Here is a 12534-nt window from a genome sequence, read left to right as displayed (position 1 = left end):
ACTGAAAGCCCCATCTCCAAATTTTGGGGGCAATCCACAAGGACACTCTGCCATTTACCAAAAGAAAAAAAAAAAAAAAAGAAGGGAAAAGGAACTAACTTGCACAGTTTTCATAAGGGAAACACAAAATATGTACCTTCAATATTTTGATTGTATCGATTTAACTCTTGAATGTGGCGCTGGTTTTGACGTGCACTATTGTCCCCCGTTGCATAGGATCTAATTTAAAAAATTGCACTGTACAGCCGTTTTTTTTTGGTGTCTCCTGTGTGCTTTGCTAAAGCCTGGGGCAGTGCTGTCGTGGTGTGAGGGGTGAGGTGTCTCCCAGCACTGCCTGTGTACTGCCACAGCAGCTCTGTGTGATGTGAGCCGTGTGTCTGTTCACTGCTGCCCCTTCGAGGGATGGGTGTGCACTGCTGGCCCAGCATCTGGGACTGCTGTTTTGGACTTGGCTTGATTTTTATTTTAATTTTTTTTTTCCTGTACAATTTGAAATGCCAGGGCTGGGAGTTGTGTGCTGGTGTTAGGTATTTGCTGTCTGTGTACAGAATCCCAGCTGCTGCTGCGGCCGTGGAATTTATTGCATCAACAACAACAACAAAAAAAGTAACAAAACTGAGGAAAAAGAAGATGATGGCTCAAGGTTCAGCCATTTGGGGGGGAACAAAACAGATACAAAGTGGCTGTAAACTGTGCTGTAGATATGTTGAGAGCATAGTAGATGTGTCTGTTTAAATTAAAACCTTGAAGACTAAAAAGTTCTTTAATTACACTGCTGAATCTTCTTTATTACTGTGTCCTTTGCTTCCCACAGGAGGGATCTGGGTGGGTGTGACTTGGATTAAGCTTTTGCTTGAAATTTTATCTCTTTTCAGCTCAATTGTGTTTTATTTTACAGCTGAACAAGCCCTGTGGTGGTAGAAGGGGCATGAAAGGAAAAGGGTGAGACCCTGAGGCTGTGAGGGGCTTGCAGAGCTCTGCTCCAATGGCTGAGCTGTTCATGATGGATAAACTGTTTGATTAGCCAAGGTTTTATACTGGTATTGATCTTTTTATCCTGGTGTTGATCTCCTCAAAGGAAGAAGGACAGAGGTGTTCACAGGGAGAGGGGTTTGGAGTGAAGCAAAGCCTTGCAAGGAGGTGGAAGGTGAATGGAAAAGGGGGAGTGGTTTTCAACAAAACCAGGAGATATTTAGATGAGATATTAAGAATAAATTCTTCCTTGTGAGGGTGGGGAAGCCCTGGCACAGGTTGCCCAGAGAAGCTGTGGTTGCCTCTGGATCCCTGGAAATGTCCAAAGCCAGGTTGGATGAGGCCTGGATCAGCCTGGGACAGTGGGAGGTGTCCCTGCCCATGGCAGGGGGTGGAATGGGATGATCTTTAATGTCCTTTCCAGCCCAAACCATCCTGTGACTCAGGTCCATCAGTAACTGGCTCACAGTTGTTGGTTTTAAGGCAGGGGGGTGCATTGGTGCCAGGGGAAGGAACACAGAAAGGACAAACAGCCCCTGGGAAATGGAGGCTGGGAACTCCTGGATGATTCCTGGCTGGTGAGTCAAAAGCCTGGGAACTACTGGACACCATCTGGATCACTGTGGTTTCTGCAGCTCCTGGGGAAAGTGATGAGTTTTTGTGGCTTTCAGGGTTGGAGCAGATGGAGGCTGGGGGTGTTTGTGCAGCCCATGAGATAACACAGGGATGGGTGCTGAAGGTTTTGATGTGAAAAGATTGATACTGAGCCACTATTTGTGCAAAAAGTCCAAGCTGAAGTAGAGTAAGTCTATTTTAAAATATTTTCAGCAGTGATCAGGCAGTCTGATTTGGTTTTTGGCAAGGGAGGGAAGAAAATAATTAGAATCATGGAATGGTTTGTGTTGGAAGGGACCTTAAAGCTCATCCTGTTCAGCCCCTGCCATGGGCAGGGACACCTTCTGTTATCCCAGGCTGCTCCAAACCTATCCAGCCTGACCTTGGACACTTCCAGGGATGGGGAATCCATCTGAACAAGTGTTGAATTTTTTCTTTAACCTTTTCTTGAGTCTGTTGGACTTTTCTCTTGGGAATCCCGTGTTTTTGCTCAGCGCCATTGTAGGAGTATCTTCCATGCTGCCCATTTTTCCCCCCTGAGCAGTGAGAGGGAAACAATGAGGAGGAATCCCCATTGCTCTGGATGGAACTGGGGATGCTGGGCTGTGCTGGGCTCTGCTCACAGCTTCCCCTGCCATGGAAATGGCATCACAAGCCAAAAAAAAGCCCATCACAAAAGCCCCTGGCATTTGTCTTTCAGACCTGAGCTGATGATCCTCTGATTTCTCTCGGGAGGATGTTGCTGATGGCTTTGGATGTTTTATCTGATGCTGCAGGTCAGCTCAGGAAGGTTTTGCTCTTAAAGCTCCAAATCTGCTCCCTCGGGATCTCAAAATACTGGCAGACAACCTGGGCACTGCACAGATGTAGTTACACCACTAAAAACCACAGTGTAGTCACCAAAATCATGTTTTTTATAGCTTGGGCATTTGGTTAGAACCATTTACGTGACCAGTTTGGACATCCCAGTTGCTACTGGTTCTGTTTGGAGGCTGGTTTCAGGTTTGAAAGGTGTACCCTGTGGTCACTGTGTGAAGGAAAAGGGATCTTTTGGCAAGTGGCTCATTCAAAGAGATAAAAGAAATGAGTAGATTTCTGCTGGTTTTACTGCTGTTCTTTCCTGACATGGAAAACATTTGTTGGCATGCCCCAGCAAGGTAAGTGCAGCATTTCTACAGGGAATTTTCTGGGTTTGGCTTGTGAGTATTTGGAAAAAAAGAAAACCTTCAAACCTTCATGGCAGGAATAAAAGTTGTTCCAGAGTTTGGGTGGGTTCATGGGTTTTTTTTGTTTGTTTTGTTTTGGGGTTTATTTGGGGGCTTTGGGGTTTTTTTTGTTGGTTGGTTGGTTCAGTTTTTTTGAGAGGGTTTTTTTGTTTGTTTGTTTGTTTGGTTTGGTTTTGTTGTGGGTTTTTGTGGGTTTTTTTGGGGTTTTTTTTTTGGGTTTTTTTTTTTTTTTTTTTTTTTTTTTTTTTGGTGGGTTTTTTGCCTTTTTTTGGGTTTTTTGGGGGGTCTTTGTTTGGTTGGGTTTTTTTTTACTGAGAACTACTTAGCTTCTCTGTACTGTGCTCCATTTTTGGAGGTCCAACTTGAACACTCCCAGGGATGGGGCAGACCCATCCATCAGTTGTTTTGGGAACGAAGCAGCAATGTGTACTACAGTGGGGTAAATACAAGAGCTCTGGTTTCTACATTTCCCTCAGGGAATAAAACCAAAAAACCCACAAACCCGTGCCTTACTGGGCAGTAAGATTTTCTTCCAGGGAAAAGATTTTCTTGCAGAGATCCTTAAAAGAGACACTTGTGCAACATCAAGCACATGGAGAGTCCTGGCTGTGCTGCCAGCAGTTGGCAATGCTGTTGTTTCACAATGGGGAAGGAAGGCTGTGGCAATCCTGAATTAAAATCCTGTTCTGCTCTCCTCCGCCTCTTTTCCCTCCTCACTCGTGCTGCTCCAGCTGTTTGTGATTCCACGTGGCACAAGGGACTGGAGGAAGGTGTGGAAAAGTGACATAAGCCAGGAGGGAAGAGCCCTGCAGGCTGAGTCAGCAGCTGGGGTGTTAAATGTGGCATCGATGCTTGGAGTAAATTAAGTCCCAGGGAGGATTTGTAAGGTGAAAACCCACGTGGAACAGCTGGAGAGAGGCCAGGGAAAACCATGGAGCTGCTCCAAGAGCTGGAGCCCCTTGGCTCTGGAGCCAGGCTGGGACAGCTGGAGGTGTTCACCTGGAGAAGGGAAGGATCCAGGGAGAGCTCAGGGCTTAACAAGGCTCCAGGAGAGTTGGAGATGTACTTGGGACAAGGGATGGAGGGACATCCATCTTCCCAGTGCCAGAAGGCAGGTTTAGATGGGATATTGGGAAGGAATTCCTGGCTGTGAAGGTGCTGAGGTCCTGGCACAGGCTGCCAAGAGAAGCTGTGAGCTAAAAGCAGAAGAGGAGAGCAGACACAGCTCGATCCTTTCCCCACTGCCACGTTACAGGAACCCTGCACTGAGCACCTCTGGGACTGTCAGAGGGACTAAAGGCAGCTGCTCTGCACCAATCCCTCACTGTGAGCAGAGCCTTGTCCTCTGCACAGTGGGGACAGCACATCCCTGATGTGTCTCCACGTGTCCTGGAAGGCTGGGAAGAGCTCCTTGCCCTGAGCTCTCCAAGTACAGTGGGCGGTGAGGGTTTGCAGGTTCAGCAGGGCAGAGGGCAGAGGAGGAGACCACACAACCCCTGTGTGTGGGAGGGAGATCAAGCCCCAGGCTCTGGGAGAGGCTCCTGCAGCAGCTTGGAAGGAGCAGCACTTCTGGATGTGCATCCATGGCAAGGGAGAGAAAGAAGGCAGTGGTGGAGAGTGGGGACAGTGACAAGAGCACTCGTGGAGCCTCTGGAGTGATGGCACCATGCTGCCTCTGAGGGGATGCTGGAATGTCTCCTGCTTTCTCCCCTTGATTTGTATTCCCAGTATTCCCCCATTTTTCTGAACCTCAGGCTGGCTTTTTATATTTGCAGTCCTTTGGAAATGGATTTCTATTTAAAAAATATCCCAAATCAGGCAACAAACCAACACTCAAAACCTTAAAATCCAGATAACATGAAAAATGTAGAACATACAAACTCCTCAGTAGCCTGTGACCCTTCCTCTCTCCCTGGAGCACTTTTGGGGGCATCTGTTGACATGCATGGAAATTCTCTGAGCAGGATTGGATGGAACAGGCTGCCCAAGGAAGCAGTGGAATTATTATCCTTGGAAGTATTCCAAAGCTGTGTGGATGTGACACTTGGGGACATGGTTTGATGCTGGATTTGGCAGTGCTGGGCAATGGTTGGACTTGATAATCTTAAAGGGCTTTTCCAATTTAAACAATCTGAGGACACACACAGGTGAGGACTGTCACAGAATCACAGAATGGCTTGGATGGGAAGGGACAATAAAGATCATCTAATTCCACCCCCTGCCATGGACAGGGACACCTTCAACTATCCCAGGTTGCTCCCAGCCCTGTCCAACCTGACCTAGTGACCTGCAAGTCTGTGCTGCCCCCAGAGAAAGACACCCAAGGGGTCTTTGCTGCCCACAGAGGGGTTCATCAGGTGGGAGTGTTGGCCTCAGCTGTTGTTGGAATGACCTTCCACACTGCTCAGATGCCATCACCTCACTGGGGTGGAGTTTTCTCCCCTTTTGTATTTTCTGCCTTCCCACGTTGATAATTTTCCCCTTGTCCCCTTGAGCTGCTGCCTGTCACATCCTGACAATCCAGCCTCTGTCCTTGGTTTTACCTTTCTTATCTCGCAGGGCTCTGTGCTCTTTCTCACAACCTGGCAGCCTCTTGGGCTCAGGGAGGAGGGTTTCCAGCTGGGCTGTATCTGGGAGGCCTTGGATTGCAGCTGGACCTGGAGGATCAGGCAGTTCAAGGCCAGCTTTGCTGGACACTCCATTTTGCTGATTTTGTGCCAGTTTAGTGCTCCAGGTGCTTGGCTCAGTGCTGGAGGAGGGAACTGATTCATGGAATCACTCCTGCTTCCCTGTCAGCCTGGGGGCTCTGCCATCCTGGAGTGATCTGAGTCTGGGAGAGCTTTACTTTGTGTCCAGGGAAGGGAACAGAGCTGGAGCCCCAGGAGCAGCTGAGGGAGCTGGGAAAGGGGCTCAGCCTGGAGAAAAGGAGGCTTAGGGGGGACCTTGTGGTTCTGCACAACTCCCTGACAGGAGGGGATAGGCAGGAGGGGTCGGGCTCTGCTCCCAGGGAACAGGGACAGGAGGAGAGGAAACAGCCTCAAGCTGTGCCAGGAGAGGGTCAAGTTGGACATCAGGAAGAATTTCTCCATGGAAAGGGTGGTCAGGCATGGAAGGAGCTGCCCAGGGAGGTTTGGAGTCCCAATCTCTGGAGGTGTCCAAGGAAGGTCTGGCTGTGGCACTCTGGGCTGGGGACAAGGTGGGGATGGGCCACAGCTTGGACTCGATGATCCTGGATGCCTTTTCCAGTCTAAATTCTGTGATTTACATTGAGTCAAGTGAACAGATACAGTGAAACCACCAGTGCTCTGTGCACTCCCCATCCTGAGCAGAAAAATCCCTTTTGCTCAACTGCTCCTCTGTGTCAGGGCTCTGTGAAAAACAGGATCTTTCCTTGTTCCCTCTGCAGAATTCCAGGTGAGCTCTGTTTGCCCTCCCTGCAGGAATGGATCCACAGTGAGAGCAGCCATGGAGCCAGCCAAGAGCTTGAGGCTCTTGATTTCCTTCCATTTGGGGCAGACTCCTCAGTTTGGAGCAGGGATTGCTGAGGTCATGCTGTGATTCAGGTCTATGGAATCACTGAATGGGGAAGATTGGAAGGGGCCACAGGAATCAAGTCACTGCAAGAAATTCTTCCCTGTGAGGGTGGAGAGGCCCTGGCACAGGGTACCCAGAGAAGCTGTGGCTGCCCCTGGATCCCTGGAAGTGTCCAAGGCCAGGCTGGACAGGGCTTGGATCAACCTGGGATGGTGGAAGGTGTCCCTGCCCATGGGAGGGGGTGGAATGAGATGATCTTCAAGGTCCATTCCAATCCAAACCCTTCCATGATTCCATGTAGTCCAACCTAGCTGCCGGTGGCTTTGAGATACCACAGGGGATTCAATGACCCTTTAATTTGACCCCTTTTTTGGAAGCTCCTGCTCAGTCTGTAGCAGGTGGATCAATTCTGCTGATGCTCCCACATCTTTGCCTCCCCAGGGACTTCAAATGAGATTTTTTTCCCAGGCTCTGCACTAGAACAAGAGGGTTCTTTGTGTTTCTTTTCCTCCTGGAGCTTCCCATCTTTTCAAGAGAGACATCTGCTCTGGTCAATGGTACTTAACAGGCCTTTCAAACTCAATTAGGCACTGAGAGCCAGGAGCTAAGAGCTCTCAGCCTCCCCAGCCAGCAAAGGATTTTCCCCTCTGCAGCTCCCATGATTTTCCAAGATTTTTTAATAACTGGCCATTTGTTTGTGTCTGGAATGCTTGGAAAGAACAGCCATTCCTGGTTTGTTTGCTCTCTGAACAATTTCATTCAGCATTTTTAAGAGGGAAGGGAAAAAAAAAAAAATCAGTCTCTGCCCCAGCCCTGAACTGACTCAATCTTAGATCCACAACAAATACCAGGGATTTTTTCTTTTTTTTTTTTCTTTCTTTTTTTCGGTGAAACCCGAGTGGGGTTTGTGGGGGTGCATGTCAGGGCACAGGGGTTTTTCTGAGGTCTCCTCCTGCCCAGGAGCTGTGCCTGTGTCCTGCCCAGCCAGGCAGGAGGGATGGGATCAATCCCTGTCAGATGTGGTTGGCTCTGTCTCTGATCTCCAAGCCCAGGGATATCTCTGTGTGTGCACTGCAGAGTTGGATTTTGCTTAGCAGAGCTCTGGGAAAGGTTTTCCCCTCTCAGAAAATTGCTTTAATGTTCATCTTTGTCCTGAATGAAAATGATGACCTAAATATATCTATTTATTTGTATGACTGATTTTTTTTTTCTTGATTTAGTTACACTCCTCTGAGTTTTTCCTGTGCCTTTAACAAAAGCATTTTAATATTTCAGGATTCCTTTTTGGGCTGCTGAGCTAAAGGTTCCAGCTCACTGAGCTGTGTGCTCATAGGGGCCTGCGATACTTTACGTGTCACATTTTCATGCTCTGAGCTCCTTCTCAAGAGCTTCCAGGGGACACTGAGCTGAGCAGGCGTGTAAGGAGGACCAGGCTGGTCAGAGCAAAGGCACCAGCACCTCCATGCTTGGTCTCCAGCATCCATAATCCCTGGATATTAAAGGAGAAAATGTAGGGAATGGGACCAGAGCAACCTGGTCTGGTGGGAGGTTTCCCTGCCCATGGGGGTGGAATGAGGTGAGGTTTAAGATCCTTTTCAAGCCAAACCATTCCAGGGATTTCCCAGACTCCAGCGATTTCTGATTTTGATTTAAGGCAGAATTATTTAGGCAAAACCTCCTTTTTTTGCCCCCAAGGACAATTTTTTCTTTGCTGAGATTGCTCTTTGTGCGGATGGAAGATTCCCAAGCCGTGTGAGTTGGCAAGCTCTGGTTTTCAGCTAAAGCAGATGCTGATGTATGTTTATATCCTGCTCCAACAAAAACTGTGGATAAATCAGGAGCTGAAGGCAGGAGGCATTTCCCTTCCTCATTCCAACAGTCCTCATACTGCCAGTGGGGGGGTGGGTGTAAAAATGTCAATTACAGTTTAGTCTGCAGGAATATGACAGCAAAATTTAATAAAATATAATTCCAGCACTCTTACCCGTCCTACAGGGCACTTCCCTGTAAATTCAAGAAGAATTTTTTCATGGAAGGGGTTGTTGAGCACTGGAAGGGGCTGCCCAGGGAGGTGGGGGAGTCCCCATCCCTGGAGGTGCCCAAGGAAGGTGACACTCAGTGCTCTGGGCTGGTGACAAGGTGCGGATGGGTCACAGGATAGACTCAATGGTCTCAAAGGTCTTTTCCAGCTTTAACAATTCTATGAAATGAAGAAAGATCCAGAAAAGTTGACCTGCAGCACCCACTGCCTGAGAAATGTCATCTGAGTAAATAACCTGCCTTTATTTCAAGCAGAGCACTATTAAACCTCAAGAGCAAAGCCTGCAGCCTCATCATGCTAAATTACAGTGATTATCTAATAACACTGGATGGAAAATGGAATTCTCCAAAGCCTTCGCCTCCCCCCATGGTAACACGATGCCTTATTCCCTCCAGCCAAGGCAAGGAATTCTTAAGCTGATTTTTCACTCCTGCTGTGGCTGCTCTGCTCCTGCACAGCTGTGAGAGGCTGAGGAGGCTGTGGGAAAGGTGCTGCCTGTTCCTGGAGGCATCCAGAATGCTCCCAGCACTTGATAAATGACTTTACAGCTGTGGTAGCAGCTCTGTTTTTGCAGAGGTGGCTGGTTTAGATTTCATTTTAAATGCCTCTCAACTTCTCTGCTCCAAAGTCTCCCCCCGAGGTCTTCTGCTAAAAGTCAGCTTTATTTTAGAGTGGGTTTTTTTTGAGGTTAATTGAACAAAGCACTTGGGGGATGAGAGGTTTAGGTCTGTGAGACCTCGCAGATTTCATGGAATGCATGGATATGTTTTTAGCAAGCTTTTCTCAGGTAGGGTCATTACGTTCTTCAAGCCCAATGAAATCCAGTGGTTCCCTGGACCATTAGGAATTACAGACTTCCAGTACCTGAAAGGAGCTCCAAAATGGCTGGAGAGGCACTTTCACAAGGGCATGGAGCGATAGGACAAGGGGGAATGGCCTTAAAATGAAAGAAGAGTGACTCAGATGAGACACTGGGGGGGAAATGTCTTGGCTGTGAGGCCCCAGTACATGTTTCTCAGAGAAGCTGTGGCTGCCCTGTCCCTGGAAATATCCAGGGCCAGGTTCAATGGGGCTTGGATCAGTCTGGGATAGTGGAAGGTGTCCCTGCTCATGGCAGGGGGTGGAACTGGATGGGTTTTAAGGTCTCTTCAAACCCAAAACATTCTGTGATTCCCCACTGAGCAGTTGTGTCTCTATTTCCACATTTCACAGGGATTGCACCCCTGACAGGGAAGCTTTATGTAACATTATCAGATGAAACCTGAATCCTCTTCATAAACTATTTATTCTCCAAAGTCTCATTAACAAATGTGCTCAGTAAAGTGGTTTTTTCATTTGCCACAGGGTTGTTTTCTTCTCCACCTTATTCCTGGCAGAAAATGACCTCAATGATCATCACCTCCATTTCCCAGTGAACTGTTTTCTGAATATTCAGTGTTCCAAGGCGGATTCCTGGTGTTCTATGGGTTTCCATCTCTTGGACAGATGGAGGTGAATCACAGAATATCCCACAAGGTTCCCCCCCAATTCCGAAGGAGGGAGGTGATCTTTTCCATTGCTCTTTGTGACGTGTGATAAACTTGGTGTGAGGCTTTGTCTGAATTTTTAAACAGTTTGGTTTTCTCAGAGTACATTCCTTAACCCTTATTTTGCAACATCAGCCTCAGAGCCCTGAATGAACTTGTTTCCACAATGGTTTGTGCTGTTCCAAAGGACACAGACCTTTGGGAAAGCAGGCCAGGATTTAGCAGACAGGGAAGGCTGACAGTGAGCGAACTCTCTTCTGCCTGTCTGAGAGTGTTTGATGTGCTGCTCCTGCTCAGTCTGGTAACTCATCCTCATCATTATCAGGACTAATTATGCATCTTCTTTCCAGAGCCTGCTTGAAATGAATCCCTGAGTGGAAACTTGTGCTGTCAGGGCCAGTAAGGGAGGAGGAAAAATGGATTCTGTTTACACTCCAGACACCGTTAGTGGATCCAGCTTTGCAATACCAGCTGCTGAGGGTTCATAACATTTTCCTTCTGTCTTTGTTTCTGCCTGTGGTTACTCATGTTTGTTTCAGGGTGAATGATTTTGGCTTTTTATGATCAAGGTGTGAAGGGCAGAAACATTCCTTGGGATGTTTCTGCTGAGAGACTTCCATGTGATTTTCTCAATGTGCTACAGGAGCCCTGCTGGAAAACTGGGAAATCGTCACAGACTGGTTTGGGTTGGAATGACCTTAAAGCTCATCCAGTTCCAGCCCCTGCCATGGGCAGGGTCACCTTCCAGGTTGCTCAGAGCCCTGTCCAACCTGGCCTTGTCAGCAAAAGAGAATTGAAAGTAATTTTAAATTACAGCACTGCCCCTTGTGACTCCCTGTATCCACTCCAAGGTATGAAATTCCTGCTTAAGGGCAAGTGAAGACTGCTGTGTTTTCTTTAGCAGCATCAGGACCTCTCTGCAGGCAGATCTTCATGAAAGGTGAGACTCAGGGCCTGATTTCTTCCTCAAAAATCCCTCCTTTCCATCACTGATCTCAAATCATTGCTATATTTGTGATGCACACTTCATCCACTCTGTTTGCTGAGATGTGAGGCTGCAAGGCTAATACAGGAAAACCTTCAGAGAACAAAGGGAGCTGTTTCCTCCCCCAAAATAACAATGTATCTGTCTGGGCTCCAGGAATTCCTCCTGGCTTGTTGTACTGCGGGCTGGGGCTTCTTGAGGACTGTGTAACCTCAGAATTTCTATCCCTGAGCTCTTTGTACATTCCCAGGATAGATGACTCCTTGTTTTATGTCTTTACTGGAGAGGCAGCAAGCAAAGGGGAGAGATTCAGGTGCTGAATCTGAAGAGGGGAGGTTTGTGAGCCTCTCTCTCTGCCCTGAGACAGGATCCACTGAACACACATCTCTGCTGATGGTTCTTACCTAACCTGCTCTTAAATCTCTCAGCAACACAAACTTCTCCCGCCCCAAGTGATCTTTTCCAGGACTTCCTTACAGCTAAAGGTTTGTCCTAAGGACTAATCTGGCTGCTATTGAAGCACATGCCTTCAAGATTGATTTATTTGGAGGTTTTTCTGGTGGTGATGATGGTGCTTTGTGCTGTAAGATTGGCCCCTTGTCCCCTTCAGCCACTTCTGCTCTTCACTGGTCTGTTTTCTTCCCCCACCCCCCTTTTAAAAATTGTTTTAAAAATATATATCTTTTGTTGCTGTGGGCTGTCCTTAATTGTGTTTCATCTGTCTTTAACACCTGGATGTGCCCTGGTCTCATTGACAAGGTGGGAATTGGTCACAGGTTGGACTCCATGATCTTGAAGGTTTTTTCCAACATTAATGACTCTGAGTGTAAAACCACTCACCATGAGTGTGGAAATTAAAATTGTGGATATAAAAGAAACCATTTATCTGCCATCAGTGCATGAGCAGTACTGGGGTATCTCCTGAGGGGAGATCCTTGCAGGATTGCTTCCCCATGGTCACAGAAAAGAATGTGAATTTTTAGAAAGCAGCAGCACAGAAGCTTCTGGAGGGCACTGAGGGTTTGATCCTGGTCCATTACGGTGCAAGATGCCACAAGGTCCCTTTGTTCCCTAACTCAGCCACTGCTGTTTTTAGGCTGTGAGCACCCAGCAGGAGTTAACCCTGCTGAGAGGCTCCTTTCAGTCAAGGATCTCACACCCAGAGTGGAACAACCAGGTGGAAGATGCCACAAGCAAAGACTTCCCTCCTTCCCAGCCTACCTGGAGGGGGAACACCTGTGTTTTCCCTTTGCAGGAGCTCACAGGGAGGGGAATGATGCCAGGAGAATGTGTTGAAAAACAAGGCATCTGTGGCTCACACAGTGCTTTCACCCCTCATTAAATTAAAATAATAATAATAATAAAAGGACAAGGCAAATCTAATTGAACCAAAGATCATCAAGTGTGTTGTTTAATTAAAAAGAATGACCGCTAAAGAAAATCTTCCCTTTTTTCCTTCTCCAAGCAGGCAGCAATGCAGTGTGACACACACGTTTGGGTGCAAAAGTGACACTTTCACTCACAGAGGGAAGATGAGCCCTGACTGTGATCAGTGTGAGGTTGTCCTGTGCTGCCAACACGATGTGACACCTCCCTGTGCCCGGGCACAGCCTGTGTCACATCTGCTGGGCATGA

The sequence above is a fragment of the Zosterops lateralis genome (genome assembly GCF_965231275.1).
Source record: "Zosterops lateralis genome assembly, chromosome: 3".
Taxonomy (NCBI): Eukaryota; Metazoa; Chordata; class Aves; order Passeriformes; family Zosteropidae; genus Zosterops; species Zosterops lateralis.
The sequence above is the reverse complement of the archived record's forward strand: the minus strand, read 5'-3'. Positions refer to the sequence as shown.